Source organism: Hypanus sabinus, unplaced genomic scaffold (assembly GCF_030144855.1).
Source record: "Hypanus sabinus isolate sHypSab1 unplaced genomic scaffold, sHypSab1.hap1 scaffold_410, whole genome shotgun sequence".
NCBI lineage: Eukaryota > Metazoa > Chordata > Chondrichthyes > Myliobatiformes > Dasyatidae > Hypanus > Hypanus sabinus.
Window position 1 is genome coordinate 382973 of NW_026781291.1, and position 27384 is coordinate 410356.

At 44.9% G+C, this 27384-nt stretch overlaps 1 pseudogene; it reads right to left on the reverse strand.

The window, feature by feature from the left end:
• Positions 1-10072: 10072 nt before the first annotated feature.
• LOC132388783 (claudin-16-like) lies at positions 10073-23478 on the reverse strand (annotated as a pseudogene).
• Between the last annotated feature and the right edge of the window lie 3906 nt (positions 23479-27384).

Genomic DNA, 27384 nt, shown 5'->3' on the forward strand with positions numbered 1-27384 from the left:
GAGGGGCAAGTTTTCCCACACAAAGGGTAGTGAGTACATAGACAGAAATGTCAGAGGAACTGACAGAAATAAGTACAATTACAATGACCATTGAGTAGGTACAGTGAAAGGAAAGACTGAGAAACAAAGAAACATAGAAAACCTACAGCACAATACAGGCCCTTCAGCCCACAAAGCTGTGACGAACATGTCCTTACCTAAGAAATTACCTAGGGTTACCCATAGCCCTCTATTTTACTGAGCTCCATGTACCTGTCCGGGAGTCTCTTAAAAGACCCTATCATTTCCACCTCCACCACCCTCACCGACAGCCCATTCCACGCACTCACCACTCTCTGCATAAAAAACTTACCCCTGACATCTCCTCTGTACCTGCTTACAAGCACCTTAAAACTGTGCCCACTCGTGCTAGCCATTTCAGCCCTGGGAAAAAGCCTCTAACTATCCACATGATCAATGCCTCTCATCATCTTACACACCTCTATCAGGTCACCTCTCATCCTCCGTCGCTCCAAGGAGAAAAGGCCGAGTTCACTCAACCTATTCTCATAAGGCATGCTCCCCAATCCAGGCAACATCCTTGTAAGTCTCTTCCGCACTCTTTCTGTGGATTTCACATCCTTCCTGTAGTGAGGCAACCAGAATTGAGCACAGTACTCCAAGTGGGGTCTGACCAGGGTCCTATATAGCTGCAACATTACCTCTCAGCTTGTAAATTCAATCCCACAATTGATGAAGGCCAGTGCACTGGACGCCTTCTTAACCACAGAGTCAACCTGCGCAGCAGCTTTGAGTGTCCTATGGATTCAGACCCCAAGATCCCTCTGATCCTCCACACTGCAAAGAGTCTTATCATTAATACTATATTCTGCCATCATATTTGACCTACCAAAATGAAACACTTCACACTTATCTGGGTTGAACTCCATCTGCCACTTCTCAGCCCAGTTTTGCATCCTATCAATGTCCCGCTGTAACCTCTGACAGCCCTCCACACTATGCACAACACCCCCAACCTTTGTGTCATCAGCAAACTTACTAACCCATCCCTCCACTTCCTCATCCAGGCCATTTATAAAAAAAAAAGAGTAAGGGTCCCAGAACAGATCTCTGAGACACACCACTGGTGACCGAACTCCATGCAGAATATGACCCGTCTACAACCACTCTTTGGCTTCTGTGGGCAAGCCAGTTCTGGATCCACAAAGCAATGTCCCCTTGTATTCCATGCCTCCTTACTTTCCCAATAAGCCTTGCATGGGGTACCTTATCAAACGCCTTGCTGAAATCCATATACACTACATCTACTACTCTTCATTCATTTATGTGTTTAGTCACATCCTCAAAAAATTCAATCAGGCTCATAAGGCATGACCTGCCTTTCACAAAGCCATGCTGACTGTTCATATTATGAATCATTTTATGCTTCTCCAAATGTTGATAAAGAGAGATTTAGAGAGATATCAGTAGAGAAACAGCATGGTTACAGGCTCTTCTGGCCCAATGAGCCACACAGTCCAACTACTTCCATGTGACCAATTAAAGTACTACCCGCATCTTGGGAATGTGGAAGGAAACCACAGCACCCAGAGGAAACCCTCACGGTCATGGACAGAACAGTCAATCTTCTGATTGACAATGGTGGGAATAATAACAATAATAGAAGCTCCCTTTATTCCCACTGCCAATCACCCACTGATTTATCCATGCTAGTATCTTTCCTGTAATACCATGGGCTCTTCTATTGTTTAGCAGCCTCATGTTTGGCACCTTGTCCAAGGCCTTCTGAAAATCTAAGTATACAACATCTACAGATTTACCTTTATCTATCCTGCTTGCTATTTCTTCAAAGAATTTCAACAGATTTGTTCAGCAAGATTTTCCCTTGAGGAAACCATGCTGACTATGGCCTATTCTGTCATATGCTTCCGAGTACCCTGAAACCACATCCTCAATAATGGACTCCCACCGAGGGAGTCTTCCCACCCACCAAGGTCAGACTAACTGGCCTATATTGTCCTTTCTTCTGCTTCCCTACCTTCTTGAAGAGTAGAGTGACATCTTCAATTTCCCAGTCCATCAGACCATAAGACAACGGAGCAGGGTTAGGCCATCTGGCCCATCGAGTCTGCTCCGCCATTCAATCATGGCTGATCTTTTTCTCTCCTCCTCAATCCTAGTTCCCGGCCTTCTCCCTGTGACTTTTGATGCCATGTCCAATCAAGAACCTATCAGTCTCTGTCTTAAATACACCAAACAGTTGCATGTGGCAACAAATTCCACAAGTTCATCACCCTTTGGCTAAAGAAATTTCTCTGCATCTCTGTTTTAAAAGGGCACCCATTATCCTGAGGCTTCTGATATCATTCCAGAATTGAGTGATTCTCAAAAGATCATTAATGCCTCAACAATCTCTTCAGCTACCTCTTTCAGAACCCTTTGGTGAACACTATCTGGTCCAGGTGATTTATCTACCTTCAGACCTTTCATTTTCCCCAGAACTTTCACCAACTTGCTATTACTAATAATAGCAACTACACTCATTTCTGACCCCGACACTCTCACATTTCCGGTATTCTGCTAGTGTCTTTCACAGTGAAGGTTGATGCAATATACTTCTTCATCCGTTACATCTTCATCCTCCATTACAACATTTCCAGAGGTCCAATATCCATCCTCAACACTCATTTATATCTTATATATCTGAAAAATCTTCTGTATTCTCTTTTATATTATTATCTAGTTTCCCTTTATATTTAATCTTTTCTCTCTTTATGTTTTTTTCTTCAATATGTTCTGTTGGTTTTAAAAGCTTCCCACAATTTTTTGCTCTACAATCTGGCCTTTCCTTTGCTTCTGGTTTAAGATGGTGGTAATTCAGAAGGCAAGACTGAAAACATCCTGAATATCACTTTTTATGAGGTAAGTTGAGGTGAGCTATCACCGTAAACAAAGATGAGGTGAGTGGAGACGAAGATTACTTGAGAGATATGCCATGTTGGTGCATTGCAATCTGTCCAAGACAGAGATGGAGATGGAGTAGGAGTTAGGGATTTGAAGTGGAGTTGAAGCTTATTTGCCCGTCCACTTGAACTGGGTACAAGATTGGATCACACTAAGCGCCGAATCAATTTGGAGAGCTTTGGCTGGGTGGTTTAAGCCCCGCACTGGGGCCTGGTAGAGCCCGACCTGTGTTTGGATGAGTTAAGTGCCTGCACAGACTGACTGAAAAGGCAGTGTGCTGGGACCAGAGGCGAGGGTTGGGCCAATTTTGCTTGCACTCTCTGCAGTGCTGAGGCTGTGAGTATACTCCCATTGCTACATGCGAGCTTCGCGGAGCTCCTTGCAAATCAACCATTGCCCTTTTGATATGCCTCTTCTATCTCCCATTGTCCTTTATACCCCACATCCTGGCTGCTGCTCAGAGGCCTGTATACAACTCCCTTCAGGGTCTTTTTACCCTTGCAGCTTTTTAACTCTGCCCACGAGGATTCTCCATCTTCTAATCCTATATCACCTCTTTCTCAGGATTTGACTTCATTCTTCTCCCAAAAGAGCCATGTCACAATCTCTTTGTCAGACACCTTTGTTCCTTCTGCAAAATGCTGGGTTTCTCAATGGCCAACCATTTCAATGCCTATTCCATTCCCACTCTGACATGTCAATGCATGGCCTCTCCTACTACCACAATGAGGCTGAGTCAGGTGGCGCCGTGGAAGTCCATAGCGGGGGTATTCCCTTCTGCCGCCAGCGTGGGATGACGAGTCTATCAGGACCCTGAGGATTTGTGGAAACTGTGTGGTGGTTGGGCTATTTTTACTGTGCCCATGGTCTGTTTTTTTTTTATCAATTATGGTATTGTCTGCACTGTCATAACTATATGTTAACTATAACTGAATGTAACTATGTGGTTTTGTGTAGGTCTTGTTGCTTTAGTTTTTGGTTTGTTGGGTGGTAGAGTTGGTCTCCTGACTTGTTTTGTCTGGTGGGTTTGGAGCTCCTTTCCGGGAAATGCGCTAAGACGGTAGCGCGATATTAATACGCAGCAGCTTCTCCGGACTCTGGATTTGGGGATTACCAAACGTTATGTGGATTTTCTGGTGTAGTCTGTTTTGTTGTGTGCTTTTCTGATATCATTCTGGAGCATGTTGTCTCATTTTTTAACTGCATTGCATTTGTGGTTTCTAAATGACAATAAACTGAAACTGAACTGAATGAGGAGCAACACCTCATATTCTGTCTGTGTAGCCTCCTTCCAGATAGCATGAGCATTGATTTCTTCAAGTTTGGATAATATTCCTCTTCCTCTTTTTCAGTTCCCCACTCTGGCCTTTTACTTTCTCTCCTCGCCTGACTGTCACCACCATCTGGTTTCACTCCTCCTTCCCTTTCTCTCATTGACCACTCTCCTCTCCTACCTGATTCCTTCTTCTCTGTGTTCCCTCTCTCTCTCTCTGTCTATCTGTCTGTCTGAATATGGAATGTGTTGTTCTGCTGCAGTGCAAAGACAAAAAAAACTAAAAAAAAAGATTATGCAAAAAAGGACACAAAATGCTGGAGGAGCTCAGCAGATTACGCAGCATCTGGGAAAATGAATAAAAGGTTGAGGTTTCTGGCCCACACCCTTCATCAGGACTGGAAAGGAAGAGTGAAGATACCAGAGTAAGACGGTTGGGCGAAGGGAAGGAACACAAGCTGGAATGTGATAGGTGAAGCCAGGTGCGCAGGAGAGGGAGTAAGTGAGAACCTGGGAGGTGATAGGTGGAAAAGAGCTGGAGAAGAGAATCTGATAGGAAAGTGGACCATGGGAGAAAAGGAAGGAGAGGTGATAGATAGGTGAGGAGAAGAGGTAAGAGGCCAGACCTCCATAGACCTGCAGAACTGAAGAAGAGGGAAGGAGAAGGGAAATAAAATTATTGGAAAGAGAAATCAATGTTCATGCCATCAGGTTGGCGGCTATATAGAAGGAATATGAGCTGTTGCTCCTCCAAACTGAAAGTGCCCTCATTGTGGCAGAAGCAAAGGCCATAGACCATTTATTCAAGAGTAATTTGTGACTATTTTAATTGAATTACCCACAGAAAGGTGGAGTGCAGGGTGTAGAAGGAACCTCCGTCAATCTGTATTTCATATGTCTCAGATTTCCTAGAAAACTGTTCAGTGCTGTACTGTATACTCCTGATTCTCCAGACACCGAGCTTTCCCTGTGAAAGAGAAGCAGCCTGCTCTTCAGCCACATCTGAAACAGGCTGAGCTGGGATTGTGCCAGCAGGGAAGGAGGCGGTGATAGGCAGGTGAGGAGAAGGGGTAATCAGTGAGATGGTGTTCATGGACCACTCAGAAATCTGATGGTGGAGGGGAAGGAGCTGTTCCTAGAACATTGACTGTGTGTTTGTAAGCTCCCAAATGATAATAATCAGAAGAGGGCATGTCTTGTGTGGTGGGAGACCTTAATGATGGACGCAGCCTTTTTGAGGCATCTCCTTCTGATGACGTCCTCAGTGGTGGGGATGGCGTTGTCTGCGTGTACTACTCTCCGCAGCCTCTTCCTTTCATTTGCATTGGGGTTTCCACACCTGGTAGAGACAAGACCAGTCAGAGTGCTCTCCACAGTACTTCTGTAGAAACTTGTAGCAGTCTTTGGTGACATACTCGATATCCTGAAAGTCCTAACAAAGTAGAGTCCGGCAAGTCTTCTACACAATATGTTGGGCCCAACATAGGTGGCCTGAGATGTTTGTACTCAAGAACTTGAAATTGCTCTCCCTTTCCACTGCTGATCCCTCGATGGTGTGAGTTCTCTCAACTTCCCCGTCCTGAAGTCCACAATCAATACTGTGCTCTTACATCGAGTGCAAGGCTTTGCAACTCCACTCTACTTGGCTCCTGCACACATCCTCGTCACCATCTGAAATTCTGCCAACAATAGTTGTTAGCAAATTTATCTGTGCCTAGCCACACAGTCCTGAGTGTAGGGAGAGTAGAGCAGTGGGCTAAGCAATCATCCTTGAGGTGTGCCAGTGCTGGTTGTCAAATCTCTGAGATCATTATCCCACCCACCACCCCCCTCAAGACCGCCTGCTCACAGATGCAGTTTGATCCGCCAGTGGGTTGGGTGTTCCTCGGGATTCCAGTGTCTGAGAGGTTGAGCTGTTTGTTTCGATGAGTGAGTTGAGAACTGTGAACAGGGGAGGGCATCACACACCACCTCATCTTGGCTGTTCAGCACTGCCCTATGCTCAGTGGAGAACTGACCCGGGGGGGCCATGGTCTCAGTATGTTCACTTCCTGAACCCATGAACACCACCTTGTAATTCCTTTATTTTTGTAGTGACTTATAGTAATTTTCTTTAATGTGCCCTACTGCCACAAAACAAATTTCATATCTCAGTGATATTAAACCTGTTCTGATTCTAAAATTCACCTTTGTCTACAATGGATGAGTAGAGACTTTGATAGGGTGAGGAAGATAAAATAAGATCCAGACCTCAGTCTGGAGGAGCCTCCACACAGGATTGGAAAAAGCTGAAGAAAGTTGTAAACTGAACCAGCTCCATCATGGGCACCAGACTCCCCAGCATCGAGGATACTTTCAAAACATGGTGCCTCAGAAAAGTGGTACCTATCATGAAGGACCCTCATCACCCAGAACATGCCCTCTTTTCATTGCTACCATCAAAGAGGAGGTAACGGAGCCTGAAGACACATGCTCATTGTTTTATGAACGGCTTCTTCCCCTCCACCATCAAATTTCTGAATGAACACTACCTCCTTTTGCCCTGCCACCTTATTTATTTCTACATTGTCTGATTGGACGGTAAGAAGGGAGTTTACTCTGGGAGTTTGTGTTGGGATGGTGTGGATGGAGCTTCACTCTGGGTCTGACCACAGGAATGCGTGGTGGGCCATGTACAGGGAGCTTCACACAATGTCTGATCCTGGGAATGTGTGGTGGAAAGGTGCTTAGGGAGCTTCACTCTGTGTTGGATCACGGGAGTCTGTGGTGGGAGTGTGGAGGGAGCTTCTCTCTGTGTCTGACCCTGTGTTACAGCAGGAGGCAAGGATTCAGATTTCTGGATAATTGAGACCACTGCTGGGGCAGGTGGGACCTATACAATAGGAATGGGTTGAACTTGAATCCGAGTGGGACCAATATTCTTGCAGGCAGATTTACTAGAGCTGTTGGAAGTGGTTTAAACTAATATGTCAGGGGGATGGGAACCAGTATGATAGAGCTGAGGATTAGCCAGCAGGTTTACAAGTAGATGATGGGTGTAACATGAATGTAAGGAGGGACAAGCCAATGATTGGGTACAAATGCAGACAGAGCAAAGAGTTAAATTGTACCACAGAGGCAAAATTCAAAAGGGCAAAGAAAACAAGACTGAACATGTTGTTTTCAAATGTGTTTAGCATTTGGAATTAGATGGATGAACTCATGACGCAATTAGAGATTGGTCGGTATGACGTTGTGGGCATCACTGAGTCGTGGCTGAAAGAAGGCCATAGTTGGGAGCTTAACATCAAAGGATACACTTTGTATTGAAAGGACAGGCAGGAAGGCACAGGTGGTGGTGAGGCTCTGTTGGTAAGAGATAGAATTACATCTTTAGAAAGAGGTGACATAAGGTAAGAGAATTTTGAATCTTTGTGGGTAGCAATTACAAGAGTAAAATGCCATTATGGAAATCATATATAGGCCTCCAAACAGTAGTCAGGATATGGGTTGAGACTGCAAAGGGAGCTGGAAAAGGCATGTAATCGGGGTAATGACACAATGGTAATGTGCAAGGGGATTGGGAAAATCAGGTTGGTGTCGGATTGCAAGAGAGGGAATTTGTTGAATGCCTATGAGATGGCTTTTTAGAGCAATCGTGCTTGAGCCTACTCGGGGGAAGGCTACTTTAGACCGGGTGTTGTACAATAATCCAGATCTTGTTTGGGAGCTTATCGTAAAGGAACTTTAGGAGGCAGTGATCATAATATGATTGAATTCATACAGCAGTTTAAGAGGGAGAAGCATGTCACATGTATCATACAGAGGCATGAGAGAGGAGCTTGCCCAGGTGGATTGGAGGAGGATACCGGCAGGGCGATGGTGGAGCAGAGGTGGCTGAAGCTTCTGGGAACAGCTCACAAGGCGCAGGATAAATATATTCCACAGAGGAAGAGGTTCTCAAATGGCAGGGTTAGGCAACCACAGCTGACAGGGGAAGCCAAGGAAAGGGCATATAAGGTAGCAAATGTGAGTCGGAAGTTGGATGATTGGGAACTTTTAAAATCCAACAAAAGGCAACTGAAAAAACTATAAGAAAGGAAAAGATTAAAATATGAAGGCAGACTAGCCAATAATATAAAGCAGATACCTAAAGTTTTTCCAGTTATATAAAGAGTAAAAGGGAGGTGAGAGTTGATATTGGACCACTGGAAAATGATGCTGCTGAGGTAGTAATGGGGGACAAAGAAATGGCAGATGAACTTAATGAGTATTTGCATCTGTTTTCACTGTGGAAGACACTAGCAGTGTGCCAGAGGTCAGTGAGTATCAGGGAGCAGGAGTGAGTGCCATTGCTATTACAAAGGAAAAGGTGCCAGGCAAACTGAAAGGTCTTTAGGTGGATAAGTCACTTGGACCAGATGGACAACATCTCAGAGTCCTGAGAGAGGTTGCTGAAGAGATAATGGATGCTTTGGTCATGATTTTTTAAGAATCACTTGATTCTGGCACTGTCCCTGAGGACTGGAAGATTGCAAATGTCAGTCCACTCTTTAAGAAGGGAGGAAGACAAAAGAGAAGTAATCCTAGGCCAGTTAGCCTAACCTCAGTGGTTGGGAAAGTATTGGAGTCTATTATTATTAAAGATGAAGTTTGAGGTACTTGGAGACAAATGATAAAATAAGTCAAAGTCAGCATGATTTCTGTGAAGAGAAATCTTGCCTGACAAATCTGTCAGATTGACAAATCTGTTCTTTGCGGAAGTAGCAAGCAGGGTGGACAAAGGAGATGCAATGGATGTCATTTTTCAGAGGGTATTTGATAAGCTGCCACACATGATAAACTCCTATGGCGTTACAGGAAAGATACTGACATGGATAGAGGAATGGCTGACAGGCAGGAGGTAGTGAGTGGGAATAAGAGGGCCCTTTTCTGGTTGGCTGCTGATGACTAGTGGTGTTCCTCAGTGTTGGGACCGCTGATCCTTACATGGTGTGATGGGATGGTGCAGAGAGAGCTTCACTCTGTGTTTGACCTTGGGAGTGTGTGATATGTTAATGTGCATGGAGCTTCACTGTGTCTGATCCTGGGAGTGTGTGGTGGAAGGTGTGGAAGGAGCTCACTCTGTGTCTGACCCTGGGAGTGTGTGGTGGAAGGTGTGGAAGGAGCTCACGCTGTGTCTGACCCTGGGAGTGTGTGGTGGAAGGTGTGGAAGGAGCTCACGCTGTGTCTGACCCTGGGAGTGTGTGGTGGAAGGAGCTCACGCTGTGTCTGACCCTGGGAGTGTGTGGTGGAAGGAGCTCACGCTGTGTCTGACCCTGGGAGTGTGTGGTGGAAGGTGTGGAAGGAGCTCACGCTGTGTCTGACCCTGGGAGTGTGTGGTGGAAGGTGTGGAAGGAGCTCACTCTGTGTCTGACCCTGGGAGTGTGTGGTGGAAGGTGTGGAAGGAGCTCACGCTGTGTCTGACCCTGGGAGTGTGTGGTGGAAGGAGCTCACGCTGTGTCTGACCCTGGGAGTGTGTGGTGGAAGGTGTGGAAGGAGCTCACGCTGTGTCTGACCCTGGGAGTGTGTGGTGGAAGGTGTGGAAGGAGCTCATGCTGTGTCTGACCCTGGGAGTGTGAGGAGAGCTTCACTGAACTCTGCAACGTCTTCATTCTGAATTCCAGTTACTTTGAATGCAATAACTCATTGGAAGTGGCTCAAAACCCTTCCATCCAGCTTCTCTTTATTTTTGTGAACCTTCTGGAAAAGTTGTGGTGTGGATGAGTGCAGTGGCCTGGACTTTTGGGCAGATTGGTCCCCCTAACTTGGAGAGGGTCCCTGGATTCCAAAGGACATCCCTGGTGGCTGTGCTGGCTACACCACTGTGTCCAGAGCATGCACCTTCCCTGTGGTGCTCCTGTTGGCTCGGTGCATGGGGGGATTCCTCCTGGAAGCTGAACCTAATGCGACGAGAACAGAACACAGAACATGGAAAATTACTGCGACAGTTCACAATGAGATCAATCTTGTTCATCCTTCCCAAGAGATGGCTCTGCACCTGTACTCACTGGAGTTTAGAAGAATGAGGGGGGATCTCATTGAAATGTATCGAGTATTGAAAGACCTAGATAGAGGGGATGTGGAGAGGATGTTTCCTATAGTGAGGAGTCCATTTAGAACAGAGATAAGGAGGAATTTCTTTAGCCAGGAGTTGGTAAATCTGTTGAATTCATTGCCAAGGACGGCTGTGGAGGCAATATCACTAACTATATTTGAAGCAGACATTTATAGCTTCACTCAATTATATTGTCCCATCATTGAACTCTTCCCACAACCTATGGATACACTTCCAAGGGCTCTTCACCTCATGTTCTCGATATTTATTGCTTATTTATTGCTACAAATACAAGACAAAGGACAAGATAGGAGAAAGTCAGCATGGTTTCCTTAAGGGGAAATCCTGCTTGATGAACTTGCTGGATATTCTTTGAGGAGATTACAAGTAGAATAGATAAAGGGGATGCAGTGGATGTTGTATATTTGGACTTTCAGAAGGCCTTTGACAGGGTGCCACACATGGGGCTGCTTAGCAGGTTAAGAGCCCACGGTATTACAGGAAAGTTACTAACATGGTTAGAGCATTGGCTACTTGATAGGAGGCAGCGAGTGGGAATAAAAGGATCCTTTTCTGGTTGACTGCCAGTGACTAGTGGTTTTCAGCAGGGATCAGTGTTGGGACCACTTCTTTTCCTGCTGTATACAAATGATTTAGATGATGGAATAGATGGCTTTGGTGCCAGGTTTGTGGATGATACGAAGATTGGTGATAGAACAGGTAATGTTGAGGATACAGGTAGGCTGTAGAAGGGCTTAGACAGATTAAGACAATAGCAAATAAAATACAATGTTAGAAAATGCATAGTCATGCACTTTAGTAGTAGAATTAAATGTGTAGACTATTCTCTAAACTGGGAGAAAATCTAAAACTCTGAGATGCAAAAGGACTTGGGAATCCTTGTGCAGAACACCCTAAAGGTTAACTTGCAGGTTGAGTCAGTGGTGAGGAAGGCAAATGCAATGCTAGCATTCATTTCAAGAGGTCCAGAATACAAGAGCAGGGATGTGATGCTGAGGCTTTATAAGGCATTGGTGAGGCCTCACCTTAAGTATAATGAAGAGTTTTGAGCTCCTCATCTAAGAAAGGATGTGCTGGCATTCGAGGGGCTCCAGAGGAAGTTCATAAGAATGATTCCAGGAATATTAAGGTTATCATACAAGGAACATTTGATGGCTCTATGTCTGTACTCCCTAGAATATATAAGGCTGAGGGAGAATCTCACTGAAACCTTTCAAATGTTGAAAGGCCTAGGCAGAGTAGATGTGGAAAGGATATTTACCATGGTGGGACAAGAGAACACAGCCTCAGGGTAAGAGGGGCACCCATTTAGAACAGAGATGTGGAGTAATTTCTTTAGCCAGAGGGTGGTGGACTTGTGGAATTTATTATCAAAGACAGTTGTGGAGGCCAGTTTGTTGGGTGTACTTAAAGCAGAGATTGATAAGTTCTTGATTGGACATGGCAGCAAAGGTTACGGGGAGAATGCCAGGGAGAAAAAGGATCAACCATGATTGAATGGTGGAGCAGACTCGATGGGCCAATTGGCTTAATTCAGCTGCTGTGTCATATGGTCTTATTTTGTTTCCTTTTGTATTTGCACAGGGGTGTTCGTCCATCTTGTTTGCAGTTTATCATTGATTCTATCGTGCTTCTATGTACTTACTGTGAATGCCCACAAGGAAATGAAACTCAGGGTTGTATCTGGTGGCATATATACTTTGAATATAGACTTACTTTGAACTTTTAAGTGTATGGAGGTGTGGGTCCATGGGACAAGGCAGAATAAGTTTGACACAGACTAGAAGGGCCGAAGTGACTGTTCCTGCACTGGAATGCTCTGTGACTCTAAAACTTTCCTGGCTATGTAGCTGTTCAACTGTTCAAATGTCAGTGTAGCTGCCTCAGCCACATGTTGGTGTAGCAATCCATGCTGTAAACAGGGAGGGACGGTCACTGGGGTTGAGAGAGATGGGTCTTACCTTCCAAAGGACAGAGGCAGCAGATGAGGACGGAGCCAGAAAGGAGGGAGGTCATCGCTCCAGCCATGGCCAGCCCCACTGGTACTGGGTGCCCAGGAAGACGCCCTGAATGACTAGAGTGCTCCGCTCCACATACACGTCGACGGTGTACCAGACTGCGCCCACTAAGCCTGGGATCCCTGTGGGTTCAACACAACATGTTGACTCTGGGAATGAAAGGGTTAACATACGAAGAGCATTTGATAGCTCTGGGCCTGTATTTACTGAAATTCAGAAGAATGAGTGACTCTCATGGAAACCCTTCAATTTTGGAATGGATGTGAAGAGGATGTTTTCTATAGAGTTGAGTCTCAGAATTGAGGGATGTCCATTTAGAATTGAGATGAGGAGGAAGTTCTTTAGCCAGAGACCGGTGAATCTGTGGAGGCCAGGTTATTGAATATACTTAAAGTGGAGGTTGATGGGTTCTTGATTAGTCAGGGCATCAAAGGTTACGGGGAGAAGGCAGGAGAATGGGGTTGAGAGGGATAGTAAATCAGCCATGTTGCAATGGTGGAGCAGACTCGATGGGCTGGATGGCCTAATTCTGCTCTTGTGTCTGATGGTCTTAAGCTCACACTATAAGCCAGAGATGCCATCAGGTTCCTGATGATCACTAACATGCTCCCAAAATAACAGTGACATTAACACCAAACCAAGTCCTCCACCTCCCCATCTCTCACCAACAACATCCTCCCCTCCCTCCAGTCACCTCAAACCAGGGCTGAGGTCAAATCCCATCCTTTAACGGGATTAGACTTCAGTGGCATGGTAGTGTAGCAGTTAGCGTGATGCTTTTGCAGAGTTCAGAGTTCAATTCTGGCATCCTCTTGTAAGAAAGTTTGTACGTTTCTTCCAGTCTGCATTTGGGTTTGCTCCAGCAGTCTGAAAACAGACCAGTTAGTACACAATTTATTCATTGTAAATTGGCCCAGGGGTTCAATAGGTGACTTGTTTGGACATGTGGATCGGTGGGCCAGAAGGACCTGTTCTATACTGTATCTCTAAATAAGATAAATAACAACATTTAAGAAGCTCAGTTCCTTCACTGGGTTGAAGGTCAGCATGGAATTACATCAGACTGATGATGGATTTCGGCCCAAATCATTGACTGTTTCATTAATTATTACAGTATTTATATTTTGTGCAACACTAAGGGACACGTAGTCAAAGAGTCATGGAGAAGTATAGCACAGAAACAGGCCATTCAGCCCATCTTTTTTGTGCTGAACCATTTAAGCTGCCTACTCCATCAACCTTCACCCGGACCATATGCCTCCATACCCCTCCCATCCATGTACCTATCCAAACTTCTCTTAAACGTTGAAATTGAGCTCACGTTGCACCACTTGTGCTGGCAGCTCGTTCAATGCTCCAGCAACCCTGTGAGTGAAAAGATTACCCCATGTTACTCTGAGACTTTTCACCTTTCCCCCTTAACACATGATTTCTGGCTGTGGTCCCACCCAACCTTAGTGGAAAAAGCCTGCCTGCAGTTACCCTACCTGTACCATAATTTTGTACACCTCTATCAACTCTCCCCTTAATCCTCTACATTCCAAGGAATAAAGTCTTAACCTATTCAATCTTTCCTTATAACTCGGGTCCTCCAGGCCCAGCAACATCCTTGCAAATTTTCTCTGTACTCTTTCAAACTTATTTACATCTTTCCTGCAGGTAGGCGACCAAAACTGCACACAATACTCCAAATTAGGCCTCACCAACATCTTAGACAACTTCAACATGACATCCCATCTCCTGTACTCAATACATTGATCTATGAAGGCCAATGTGCCAAAATCTTTCTTAATGATCCTATCTACCTGTGACACCACATTCAATGAATAATGGATCTGTATTCCCAGATCCCTTTCTTCTACCGCTCTTCTTGGTGTCCTACTGCTCACTGTGTAAGACCTACTCTGACTGGTGCTACTAATGTGCAAAAACTTGCACATGTCTGCATTACTTTTCATTTGGCCATTTTTCCAGCGAGTCTAGATCCCACCGCAAACTCTGATTGTCTTCCTTGCTGTCCTCTACACCCCCAAACTTGGTGTCATCTGCAAATTTACCAATCTGGTTGACCACATTATCATCCAGAATTCAGATCATTGATAGAGATGACAACAGCACTGATCCCTGTGGCACCCCACTAGTCACAGGGATCCAGTCAGAGAGACAGACCTCTACCACCACTCTCTGGCTTCTCCCACAAAGCCAATGTATTATTTCAACTTGAATGCTGAGCAACTGAAGCTTCTTGAACAGCCTTCCATGTAGGACCTTGTCAAATGCCTTACTAAGTTCCATGTAGACAATATACACTGATGTCATTAACACGGTCATACCTTTCTTATTCCTCATCTCCATCCATAACACCTCACTGGACGAGTTCTCTGGTCTGTCCTGAATAAACACTGCTGAGACATTTTCCTTGACTAGTAACCATAAGACTATAAGATATAGGAGCAGAAATAGGCCATTTGGCCCATAGAGTCTTCTCTGCCATTTCATCATGTCTGATACATTTTTCCTCTCAGCCACAAACTCCTGCCTTCTCCTCATATCTCTTCATGCCCCAACCAATCAAGAATCTATCAATCTCTGCCTTAAATATACAAAAGACAACCACCACAGCTGCCTGAAGCAAAAAATTCCACCAGTTCACCACTCCTTGACTAAAGCAGTGCCTCTTCATCGCTGTTCTGAAAGGACACCCCTCTGTTCTGTGGCTGTGTCCTCTGGTCATAGACTCTCTCACCACAGGAAACATCCTCTCCACATCCACTCTATCTGTGTCCTCTGGTCCCAGACTCCCCCACTATAGGAAACATCCTCTCCACATCCACTCTATCTGTGTCCTCTGGTCCTAGACTCCCCCACTATAGGAAACATCCTCTCCACATCCACTCTATCTGTGTCCTCTGGTCCCAGACTCCCCCACTATACGAAACATCCTCTCCACATCCACTCTATCTGTGTCCTCTGGTCATAGACTCTCTCACCATAGGAAACATCTTCTCCACATCCACTCTATCAACATTTGATAGTTTCAATGAGATCATAGAAACATAGAAAATAGGTGCAGGAGTAGGCCATTCGGCCCTTCAAACCTGCACCGCCATTCAGTATGATCATGGCTGATAATCCAACTCAGAACCCTGTACCAGCTTTCTCTCCATACCCACTGATCCCTTTAGCCACAAGGGCCATATCTAACTTAAATATAGCTAATGAACCGGCCTCAACTGTTTCCTGTGGCAGAGAATTCCACAGATTCACCACTCTCTGTGTGAAGAAGTTTCTCCTCATCTTGGTCCTAAAAGGCTTCCCCTTTATCCTTAAACTGTGACCCCTCATTCTGGACTTCCCCAACATTGGAAACAATCTTCCTGTATCTAGCCTGTCCAATCCCTTTAGAATTTTATACATTTCAATAAGATCCCCCTCAATCTTCTATATTCCAGTGAGTTTAAGCCTAGTCGATCCAGTCTTTCTTCATATGAAAGTCCTGCCATCCCAGGAATCAATCTGGTGAACCTTCTCTGTACTCCCTCTATGGCAAGAATGTCTTTCCTCAGATTAGGGGACCAAAACTGCACACAATATTCTAGGTGCGGTCTCACCAAGGCCTTGTACAACTGTAGTAGAACCTCCCTGCTCCTGTACTCAAATCCTTTTGCTATGAATGCCAACATACCATTTGCCTTTTTCACCGCCTGCTGTACCTGCATGCCCACCTTCAATGACTGGTGTACAATGACACCCAGGTCTCGTTGCACCTCCCCTTTTCCTAATCGGCCACCGTTCAGATAATAATCTGTTTTCCTGTTCTTGCAACCAAAGTGGATAACCTCACATTTATCCACATTAAATTGCATCTGCCATGAATTTGCCCACTCACCTAACCTATCCAAGTCACCCTGCATCCTCTTAGCATCCTCCTCAGAGCTAACACCGCCGCCCAGCTTCGTGTCATACGCAAACTTGGAGATGCTGCATTTAATTCCCTCATCTAAATCATTAATATATATTGTAAACAACAGGGGTCCCAGCACTGAGCTTTGCGGTACCCCACTAGTCACTGCCTGCCATTCTGAAAAGGTCCCGTTTACTCCCACTCTTTGCTTCCTGTCTGCCAACCAATTCTCTATCCACATCAATACCATACCTCCAATACCGTGTGCTTTAAGCTTGCACACTAATCTCCTGTGTGGGACCTTGTCAAAAGCCTTTTGAAAATCTAAATATACCACATCCATTGGCTCTCCCCTATCCACTCTACCAGTTACATCTTCAAAAAATTCTATAAGATTCGTTAGACATGATTTTCCTTTCACAAATCCATGTTGACTTTGTCCGATGATTTCACCTCTTTCCAAATGTGCTGTTATCACATCTTTGATAACAGACTCTAGCATTTTCCCCACCACCAATGTCAGACTATAATTCCCCAGTTTCTCTCTCCCTCCTTTTTTAAAAAGTGGGGTTACATTAGCCACCTTCCAATCCTCAGGAATTAATCCAGATCATTGCTCATTCTTCTGAATTCTAGTGAACGTGGGCCCAGAGCCATCAAACATTCTTCATAAGACAAGCCTGGAATCCTGGAACCATTTTCGTGAACCTCCTTTGAATCCTCTTCAGTTTCAGCACATCCTTTTGAGGATAAGGGGCCCAAAACTGCTCACAATACTCCAAGTGACACCTCACCAGTGTTTTATAAAGGCTCAACATTACATTCTTGTTTTTATATTTTAGTCCACTTGAAAGTGACGCTAACATTGCATTTACCTTCATCACCACAGACTCAACCTGGAAGATAACCTTTAGGGAATCTTGCACTGATTCCCAACATCTTTGTGCCTCAGATAGGCACTTTATCTCCCTGTGGTGCCTCCCCTCCTTCCCTTTCTCCCATGGTCCACTCTCCTCTCCTATCAGATTCCTTCTTCTTCATCCCTTTACCTTTTCCTATCCTATCAACTCCCAGATTCCTACTTCATTCACCCTTCCCCATCAATCTTTCTTCACTTGTCACCTACTAACTTGTCCTCCTTCTCCTCATCCACCTTCTTATTCTGGCATCTTCCCTCTTCCTTTCCAATCCTAATGAAGAGTCTCGGCCCAGAACCAACTGTTTATTTATTTCCATAGAAGCTGCCTGCCCTGCTGAGTTCCTCCAGCATTTTGTGTGTGTTGCTCTGGACTTCCGGCCTGTGCACACTCTTGTGGGCTCCATGGTAGCGTAGTGGTTAGTGCAGCACTATTACAGCTGGAGTGTTCTGGAGTTTGGGGTTCAGTTCCGGCACTCTCTGTGAGGAGTTTGTGGGTTCTCATGATCATGCGTGTTTCCTCTGGGTGCTCCAGTTTCCCACAGTCCAAACCTGTACCGGTTAGTAGGTTAAGTTATCCTGAGATTAGACTGGGGTTACATACTTCATGTCCAATAAGCCACACCGCCAGCTTGCCAGCCCTGGAAGGGCCTGTTCCATGCTGTATCTCTAAATATATCTTAAATAAATAAGATCTAGGAGCAGGAGTCAGCCATCTGGTTCATTGAGCCTGCCCCATCATTCAGTAAGATTGTACCTGATCTGACTGCATACTCATCTCCATCTACCTGCCTTTTCCCCACAACCCTTAATTTCCCCACTATGCAAAAATCTCTTTAACTGTGTCTTAAATATATTTAATGAGGAAGCCTCTACTGCTTCCCTGAGTAGAGAGTTCCAAAGGTTCACTACTGTCTGGGAAAAGCAGTTTCTCCTCATCTCCATCCTAAATCTATACCCCCAAATCTTGATTCTAGTTCTCTTTGGAGTGGAGGAGAATGAAAGGTGGCATGATACAGGTGTACTGGATGATAAGAGACATCAACAGATTAAAGAGCCAGAGACTTTTTTCCAGAACAGAAATGGCTAACATGAGGGGGCATAATTTTAAGCTGATTGGAGGAAAGTATAGGGGGAGGACAGAGGCAGATTATTACAGAGCGTGGAATAAGAACATAAGAGCTGAATTAGGCCATTCAGCCCATCAAGTCCATACCACCATTTCATCATGACTGATCCAGGATCCCATTCAACCCCCACACACCTACTGTCGCCATATCCCTTGATGCCCAGACCGATCAGGAAACTATCAACTTCCACTTTGAATATACCCACGGACTTGGCCTCCACCGCAGTCGGTGGCAGAGCATTCCACAGATTCACCACTCTTAGTCTAAAAGAAATTCCTCCTTACTTCTGTTCTTAAAGGTCACCCCCTGAATTCTGAGGCTGTTCCCACTAGTTCTGGATACCCCCACCAGAGGGAGCATCCTCTTCACATCCACGTTATCTAGTCCTTTCAACATTTGGTAGGATTCAATGAGATCCCTACACATTCTTCTAATCTCCACTGAGTACAGGCCCAAAGCTGCCAAACGTTCTTCATATGTTAACCCCTTCATTCCTGGAATCAACCTCGAGAACCTCCTCTGGTCTCTCTCCAATGACAACACATCCTTTCTGAGATATGGGACCCAAAACTGTTGACAATACTCCAAGTGCAGACTGACTAGAATCTTACAAAGCTTCAGCATTATTTCTTGTTTTTATATTCTATTCCCCTTGAAATAAATGCCAACACTGCATTTCCCTTCTTTACCACAGACTCAACCTGTAAATTAATCTTCTGGGAGTCTTGCATGAGGACTCCTCTGCACCTCTGATGTTTGAACTTTCTCCCCATTTAGATAATAGTCTGCACTATTGCTCCTTTTACAAAAATGCATATCATACATTCCCAACACTGCATTCCATCTGCCACTTTTTTGCCCACTCTTCTAATTTGTCTAAATCCTGCTGCAATCACATTGCTTCCTCAGCACTACCTACCCTTCCACCTATCTTAATATCATCTGCAAACTTTGCCACAAAATCATCAATTCCATTGTCTAAATAAATGACAGTGTGAAAAGTAGCAGACTCAATACTGATCCCTGAGGAACACCACTGGTCACTAGCAGCCAACCAGAAAAGGCCCCCGTTATCCCCACTCACCACTCGCCCCAATCCCCACTCGCCGTCTCCTCCCTGTCAGCCATTTCTCTATCTGTACCAGTATCTTTCCTGCAATGCCATAGGATTTTTGAATGAACAATGAAACAATGTAGACACTACCTCAATTTTTCATTTCTATCCTCATTTTTGCACTACTTATTTAAGTCATATATTTATTGTAATTGTTTGTTTTAAAACTATTATGTATTGCAATGCACTGCTGCCACAAAACAGCAAATCTCAAGTCAAGTCAAGTCACTTTTTATTGTCATTTCGACCATGACTGTTGGTACAGTACACAGTAAAAATGAAGCAATTTTTCAGGACCATGGTGTTACATGACACAGTACAAAAACTAGACTGAACTAGTAAAAAACAACACAGAAAAAACAACTACACTAGACTACAGACCTACGCAGGACTGCATAAAGTGCACAAAACAGTGCAGACATTAAAATAAATAATAAACAGGACAATAGGGCAGTAAGGTGTCAGTCCTGGCTCTTGGTATTGAGGAGTCTGACAGCTTGGGGAAGAATCTGTTACATAGTCTGGTCGTGAGAGCCCAAATGCTTCGGTGCCTTTTCCCAGATGGCAGGAGGGAGAAGAGTTTGTATGAGGGGGTGTGTGGGGTCCATAATGCTGTTTGCTTTGCAGATGCAGCGTGTAGTGTAAATGTCTGTGATGGCAGGAAGAGAGACCCTGATGATCTTCTCAGCTGACCTCTCTATCTGCTGCAGGGTCTTGTGATGCGAGACGGTGCAATTTCCGAACCAGGCGGTGATGCAGCTGCTCAGGATGCTCTCAATACAACCCCTGTAGAAAGTGATGAGGATGGGGGTGGGAGATGGACTTTCCTCAGCCTTTGCAAAAGTAGAGACGCTGCTGAGCTGGTGTTGAGGGACCAGTTGAGATTCCCCGCCAGGTGAACACCAAGAAATTTGGTGCTCTTTACGATCTCTACCGAGGAGCCGTCGATGTTCAGTGGAGAGTGGTCGCTCCGTGCCCTCCTGAAGTCAGCAACCATCTCTTTTGTTTTGTCCACATTCAGAGACAGGTTGTTGGCTCTGCACCAGTCCGTTAGCCGCTGCACCTCCTCTCTGTATACTGACTCATCGTTCTTGGTGATGAGACCCACCACGGTGGTGTTACCGGCGAACTTGATGACATGGTTCGAGCTGTGTGTTGCAGCACAGTCGTGGGTCAGCAGAGTGAACAGCAGTGGACTGAGCACACAACCCTGGGATCCCTGTGCTCAGTGTGATGGTGTTGGAGATGCTGCTCCCGATCCACTCTGACTGAGGCCTCCCAGTCAGGAAGTCTAGGATCCAGTTGCAGAGGGAGAGGGAGGTGTTCAGGCCCAGTAGGCTCAGCTTTCCAATCAGTTTCTGAGGGATGATTGTGTTGAATGCTGAACTGAAGTCTATGAACAGCATCCGAACGTATGTGTCTTTTTTGTCCAGGTGGAGGGTGGTGGCAATGGCGTCATTTGTTGAGCAGTTGGGACGGTACACAAACTGCAGGGGGTCCAGTGAGGGGAGCAGCAGGTTCTTGATATGCCTCATGATGAGCCTCAAATCTTTGGGATTATTCCAGAGGAAACAGGAAGAGTTTCCGCTTCCGCTCAACATGTGATAGGTTCTCAACTTCACTGGCTAGGAGAGCTGTCCTGTTATACTGGAAAGACTCTAATCCGCCTACTATTTGTAAATGGCTCTCCTCCATTATGTCCTGTTTAAGCTTGGAGAAAATTAGAAGCCAGACGTTTAACACATCTTTTAACTTTGAGCAAGCCTGGCGACCCTTTATTCAATATTTTCATATGATTTAATCTTTTTCTCTCTTTTTTTATTTTTTTAAGGAAAGATCTCTTCTTTATTTCTTTTTTTTTTGTTCCCCCTTATCCATGAAGGTTTGGAGATGACTGGAAGGATGATTTATTTCTTCTTTTTTTCTAATTTTATCCTCAAATGGACTGCCCAATCTTTCTCTTTTTTTTGTTTTAGATTAGTTTAGTGGGATTTTTCTTCTCCTTATTAATAAAGTTTCCAATCTTTTTTTCTCTATGATTTGCTAAGAGGAGTAGTGGTTTCTTGTTTATAGACAACAACTTCATGTTATATTCAATTGATTTTGACAGTGTATATTCTTTTGTTGTTTTTACATTTTTTCGTATTATCTGTTTGCCAGACCTTCTCCTCTGATTTGTATTTTTTTCTCTGTTGGAAAATTAATAAGAAAAAAAGATTGGAATACAAGGTGTTGTCTCTCCAACTTATTTTCAAAACTATTAATGGTCTGGGACCAGAGTACATCACAGAAATGTTTCCTTTTATAATCCTGCACAAGCTCTCAAGTCTTCTTCCACCAATCTCTTAAATTAAACAATCTCCCTTGATCGATAATTAGCAGCTCAGCTTGTTTGACTAAGGTCCTAAACTGTGGAATTCAATATCTAAAAGCATAAAAGCCGCACACCGAATTGACATTTTTAAACACTAGTTCAAATCCTGTTTACTTAACATTACTTTTAACAAACCATCTTTGCCTTTTATCTTCATGTTTGTGCTTTATCCCAGTGTAAAGCACTTTGAACTATATCATCTGTATGAAAAGTTCTCTGTAAACAAGTTATCATTATTAGTATCATTATCATCCCTGTAGGGGTGGAGGGGTTGATTGGACCCCAGCTCTACGTACCTATGCATCCACTGGAACATTCACTCCGTTACTGAGAATCTATCCATCATGGCAGACAGATACATTAGAGACATTTAAGAGACATTTAGACAGCCTCATGAATGTGTGGAAAACGGAAGGACATGCACATTGTGTAGGCAGAAGAGATTTGTTTCATTGGCTATTTGATTACCAAGTTAATGGGTTCATCACAATATTGAGGGCCGAAGGGCCTGTTCCTGGGCTGTACGGTTCTGTGTTCCATACGTTGCTCCAGTGCACAGAAGGGTGTACACGTACTCCAGGTGGCTTGTCACTGAGCCCGTGGTTAACCTTCTGGCTCCCAGGGCTGAACTTTTTGAATTACATTCCAGCCCCTTCTCTATTGAGAAGTTATTCTGGAACGCCATAAGACATAGGGTCAAAATTATGCCATTCAGCCCATTGAGTCTACTCTGCCATTCCATCGTGGCTGATTTACTATCCCTCTCAACCCCATTCTCCTGCCTTCTCCCCATCACCTTTGACACAGTGACTAATCAAGTACCTATCAACGTCCACTTCAAATATACCCAATGACTTGATCTCACAGCCATGCGTGGCAAGGACTTCCACGGATTCACCACCCACTGGCTAAAGAAATTCCTCTTCATCTCTGTTCTAAATGGACGTCCCTCTATTCTGACACTGTGCCCTCTGGTCCCAGACTCCCCCACTCTCAGAAACATCCTCTCCACACTCATTCTGTCCAGGTCTTTCAATATTCGGTAGGTTTCAGTGAGATCCCCCCTCAGTATTTTAAACTCCAGTCAGTACTGGCCCAAAGCCATCTACTGCCCCTCATCTGTTAACCCTTTCATTCCTGGGAGCATTCTTGTGAAATTCCTCTTGAGCCTCTCCAATGGCAGCACATCTTTTCTTCCATAAGAGGCCCAAAACTGCTCACAATACTCCAAGTGCGGTCTGACCAATGCTTGTGAAGCCTGAAAATCACATTCTTGCTTTTATATTCTAGTTCTGTCTAAATGAATGTTAACGTTGCATTTTCCTTACTTAACCTGCAAACTAACCTTTAGGGAATCCTGCACAAGGATTTTCTCCCCATTTAGAAAATAGTCTACGCCTTTATTTCTTCTCCCAAAGTTCATGACCATACACTTCCCAATACTGTATTCCATCTGCCACTTTTCTATTCTCCAAATGTCTTTGTCCTTCTGCTGACTCCCTGCTTCCTCTACACTACCTGCCCCTCCACCTATCTTCATATTGTTCACCCCACATGCCGTCAGCACCCCTCACCTCTAAGCTGTCATCCGCGTTCACCGCCCAACAGTCCGTCCACGTTGCCAGAATGAGGAAGGGGGCAGAAACGAGCGAGGTGAAGAAGCCGACGTACTGAAGCTCCTGCCCCATTGCAGCCTGTGCACTTGTGTGAGGTGTTCACAGCAGATCCTGCCCAGGTGAGCGCGGCTGTGGCCAATCACATGCATCACGGCCAGAGCACAAGGCACGTGTCCCATTACAAGATGTGAGACTGGATGCTGGGTTCAGATTGAAAAAAAAACAGATCAAAATCACTGAAATTTAATACCATCATCTCTTCAAAAATAATTGTTTCAAAATCCTCAAAACACTCACAAAATGTCACCCAATGATGCTGAAAAACTAATTCACACCTTATATCGAATAGACTAGATTACTACAATGCTTTTTACTCACCTTCCAAAGTAAGCTATTAACAAACGTCAAGCCATTCAGAACGCTGCTGCTAGAATTTTAACCAAAGCCAGGATGAGGGAACATATCAATTCCCATCCCAGCTACTCTGCATTGGCTTCCTGTATCTTTTAGACTTGATTTTAAAGCTCTCTTACTTGTTATTAAAGCTCTCACCAATTCATTTTTAATTTATAAACCTGCTCGAGCTCTCAGGTCTCCTTCCACCAGTCTCTTAAATTTAAACAATCTCCCTCAAAAGATAATTGGCAGCTCAGCTTTTTGTTGAACTACGCTCCTAAATTGTGGAATTCAACACCTGAACCTGTAAGGGAGGCAGCCTCAAGTCAACACTTTTAAACACCAGCTCAAGGCATATTTATTTAACCTTGCTTTTAATGAACACCTTTTTTGTCTTTTATTTTCATGTTTAATTTTACTTTTTACTTTTTTTTGCTGTTTGCACTTTATCCCAGTGCAAAGCACTTTGAACTGGACTGTATGAAAAGTGCTCTGTAACTCAGTTATAATTATTATGGTTAAAGAATAATTTGGTGGGCAAAACTTCAGCTGCCTGCAATAAATCAAACTTATGATATCAAAATTGGATCACTACAACAGTACAAGAAAAATAAAATAACTCTATGAAATCCAACCTGAAGGTATGAACCTCAATTTCCTAAACTTCTAGTAATTTCCTTCCTCCCTCTTTACTCTTCTATTTTCCAATCTTGCCTCTTACCCCTTCTCCTCACCTGCCAATCACCTCCCCAGAGCCCCTCCTCCTTCCCTTTCTCCCATGGTCCACTCTCCTCCCCCTTCAGATTCCTTCTTCTCCAGTCCTTTACCTTTTCCACCTATCAACTCCCAGCTTCTTACTTCGTCCCCGCTCCCCCACATACATAGCTTCACCTGTCACTTTCTAGCATCCTCTTTCCCCTTCCCTCACCTCCTACTCTGGCATCTTGCTCCTTTCACTCCAGTCCCAATGAAGGGTCTTGGCCCACAATGTAGACTGTTTATTCATTTCCATAGAAGCTGCCTGACCTGCTGAGTTCCTCCTGCATTTTGTGTGTGTAACTCTGGACTTCCAGCATCGGCAGAATCTCCTGTGCTTACAGCTCTACAAAGTAAAGATTAAAAGGGCAAAATGAAAAACAGGTGTACGTGATGGACAGGACAGAGGCATTTGAGGGGGAGCGTGTGAGTGTGTGTCAAGGGGACCCAGTCACAGTGTCAGTGGGAAGGTGAGATGATTGCAGTGTGTCAGGTAACAACGTGTATGGAAATGGCACAAGAGCTCGTGCTGATATGTGCACAGGCCGTGACGAAATTTGGTTTTATTACCAGTCAGCTGACGACCTGCGGAGCCATATGGACAGTGGGAAACTCCTGAAAGTGGCTACACAGATTGATATGGTGGTTAAGAAGGCAGAAGGAATGTTTGGATTTATTAGTTGAGGTTTTGAGTTCAAAAGTCAGGAAGTTATGTTGCAGCTTTATGAAACTCTAGTTAGGTCACATCTGGAGTAAAGCATACAGTTCTGGTCGTCCCATTACAGGAAGGATGTCGAGGCGTGGCAGACGGTACAGAAGAAATTTACTAGGATCACAAACGAGAAAATTTGCAGATGCTGGAAATCCGAGCAGCACACACAAAACGCTGGAAGAACTCAGCAGGCCAGGCAGCATCTACGGAAAAAAATGTACAGTCAATATTTCGAGCCAAAACCCTTCGGCAGGACTGGAGAAAAAAAAGTTTACTAGGACGTTTACTAGAGGTTTACCAGTCCTGATAAAGGTCTTGGCCCATAACATCGGCTGTTTACCCTTTTCCATAGATGCCGCCTGACTTACTGAGTCCGACCAGCATTTTGTGTGTGTTACTAGGATTTGAAAGCATGAGCAACAACCAGCGCTTGCACAGACTTGGGTTGTTTTCTCTGGAGAAGCAGAAGCTGAGGGGAGATCTCAGAGATTTAGAAGATTATGAGAGACAGACGGCATCTTTTTTCTGGGGTTGAAATGCCTAATACCAGAGGGCATGCACTTATGGTGAAGGGGTAATTTTAAAGGAGATGTGAGGGCAGGTGTTTTTTTTACACAGGCTGGTGGGTGCCTGAAACGTGCTGCCTGGGGTGGTAGCAGAGGCTTTAAAGAGACGTTTAGATAGGCTCATGGATATGAGGAAAATGAAAAGATGTGGACATTTTATTGGCAGAAGGGTTTAGTTTAGCCCACTTCATCACCAATTCAATTGTTTTGAGCTGGCAGGCCTGTTGCGTGCTCTATTCTGCCATTCGATAGCAGCGTAGCGGCTTTACAGCGCCAACAATCGGGGTTCAATCCCCGCACTGTCTGAAAGGAGATTGCACATTCTCCCATTTGTGAGCGTTTTCTCCAGGTGCCCCAGTTTCCCCCAACAATCCAGAAACGTACGGGTTGAAGTTAGTAATCCTCAGGAATGTGCTGGCCATTGACGCAAACGACACATTTCATGTATGTTTGAATGTTTCCATGCACACGTGACAGATAAACTAAAAAAAAATCAGGCATCTCCGTTAGTCATCGCAACTCTGGATATAATCAATACCTGGGCCTGGCTGGAAGCCCAATAAGAGTTTATTTGAGATAAAACTAATCTTCACTGTATTGTGGGTTAACTTCCATCCGTGGAGCGAAGTCTTCACAGCTGTGGAGCAGCCATGTGGGAGAATCTGCCGGCGCCTCTGCGTTTTCAGAAGATTGCAAAGTCACGACATCTAAAACTTTCACAAACTTCTGTCGATTCGCAGTGGAGATGATCCTGACTGGTTGTGTCGTGGCCTGGTATGGGAACACCAGCGCCCAAAAACGGAAAAACCTAGCGGATTCCGCGCAGTCCATCGGCGGTAACACCTTGCCCAGGGGCGACCTGCAGGCTGTAGGAGGAAAGGAGTTCCTCGCACCTCTTTCGGTGAAGGCGAACCTCCACCCCAGACACGGAGTTATATCTGTTATTCCGGACTCCCTCGCTTTTACTTCAATTAATTTAATGTTTCGGAGTTACAATATTGTGTTGGGCATTCGGTCCAAGATGACGGGCCGTGAGAAGAGCTCTTTTCTCTGAACTGCCGTCTTATTCCGGCAAACACAAATACAGGTTAGGTGCTGTGACCTAGGGAGAGAGCCCGCTCAATCTCCTCCGAGGTTATTGCAACACAACCCGGTAAACGGTGAGGATGGCCCACAAACACGCATGTGAATAACTGTAAAACCCAAGCTAAAATACATGAACATCCCACCATATTCGTACGAAAGCATTCTAAATCAACAACAATAAATAGCCACGAGGAGTGCTGGGACGGGCTATCGACCCCCTACCCCAGGCTGCCCTGCTCCCAGCTGAGGGGTCCGCCCTCCCTTGGCAACCCCAGGGTCCACATTAAAGTCCTGGTGGTGGTCGACGACACCAGCCATATCCCCCCCACCCCACCCCCATGGAGCGGCACGTTTTGAGAGGCAGCCTCGCTGGTGGCCAAGGGTCGATACGATTCAGCTTAACTGCCTCCCCCTGCCCCCGGTCTCAGTGTACAACACCCGACCCAGCATCGGCAAAGGAGT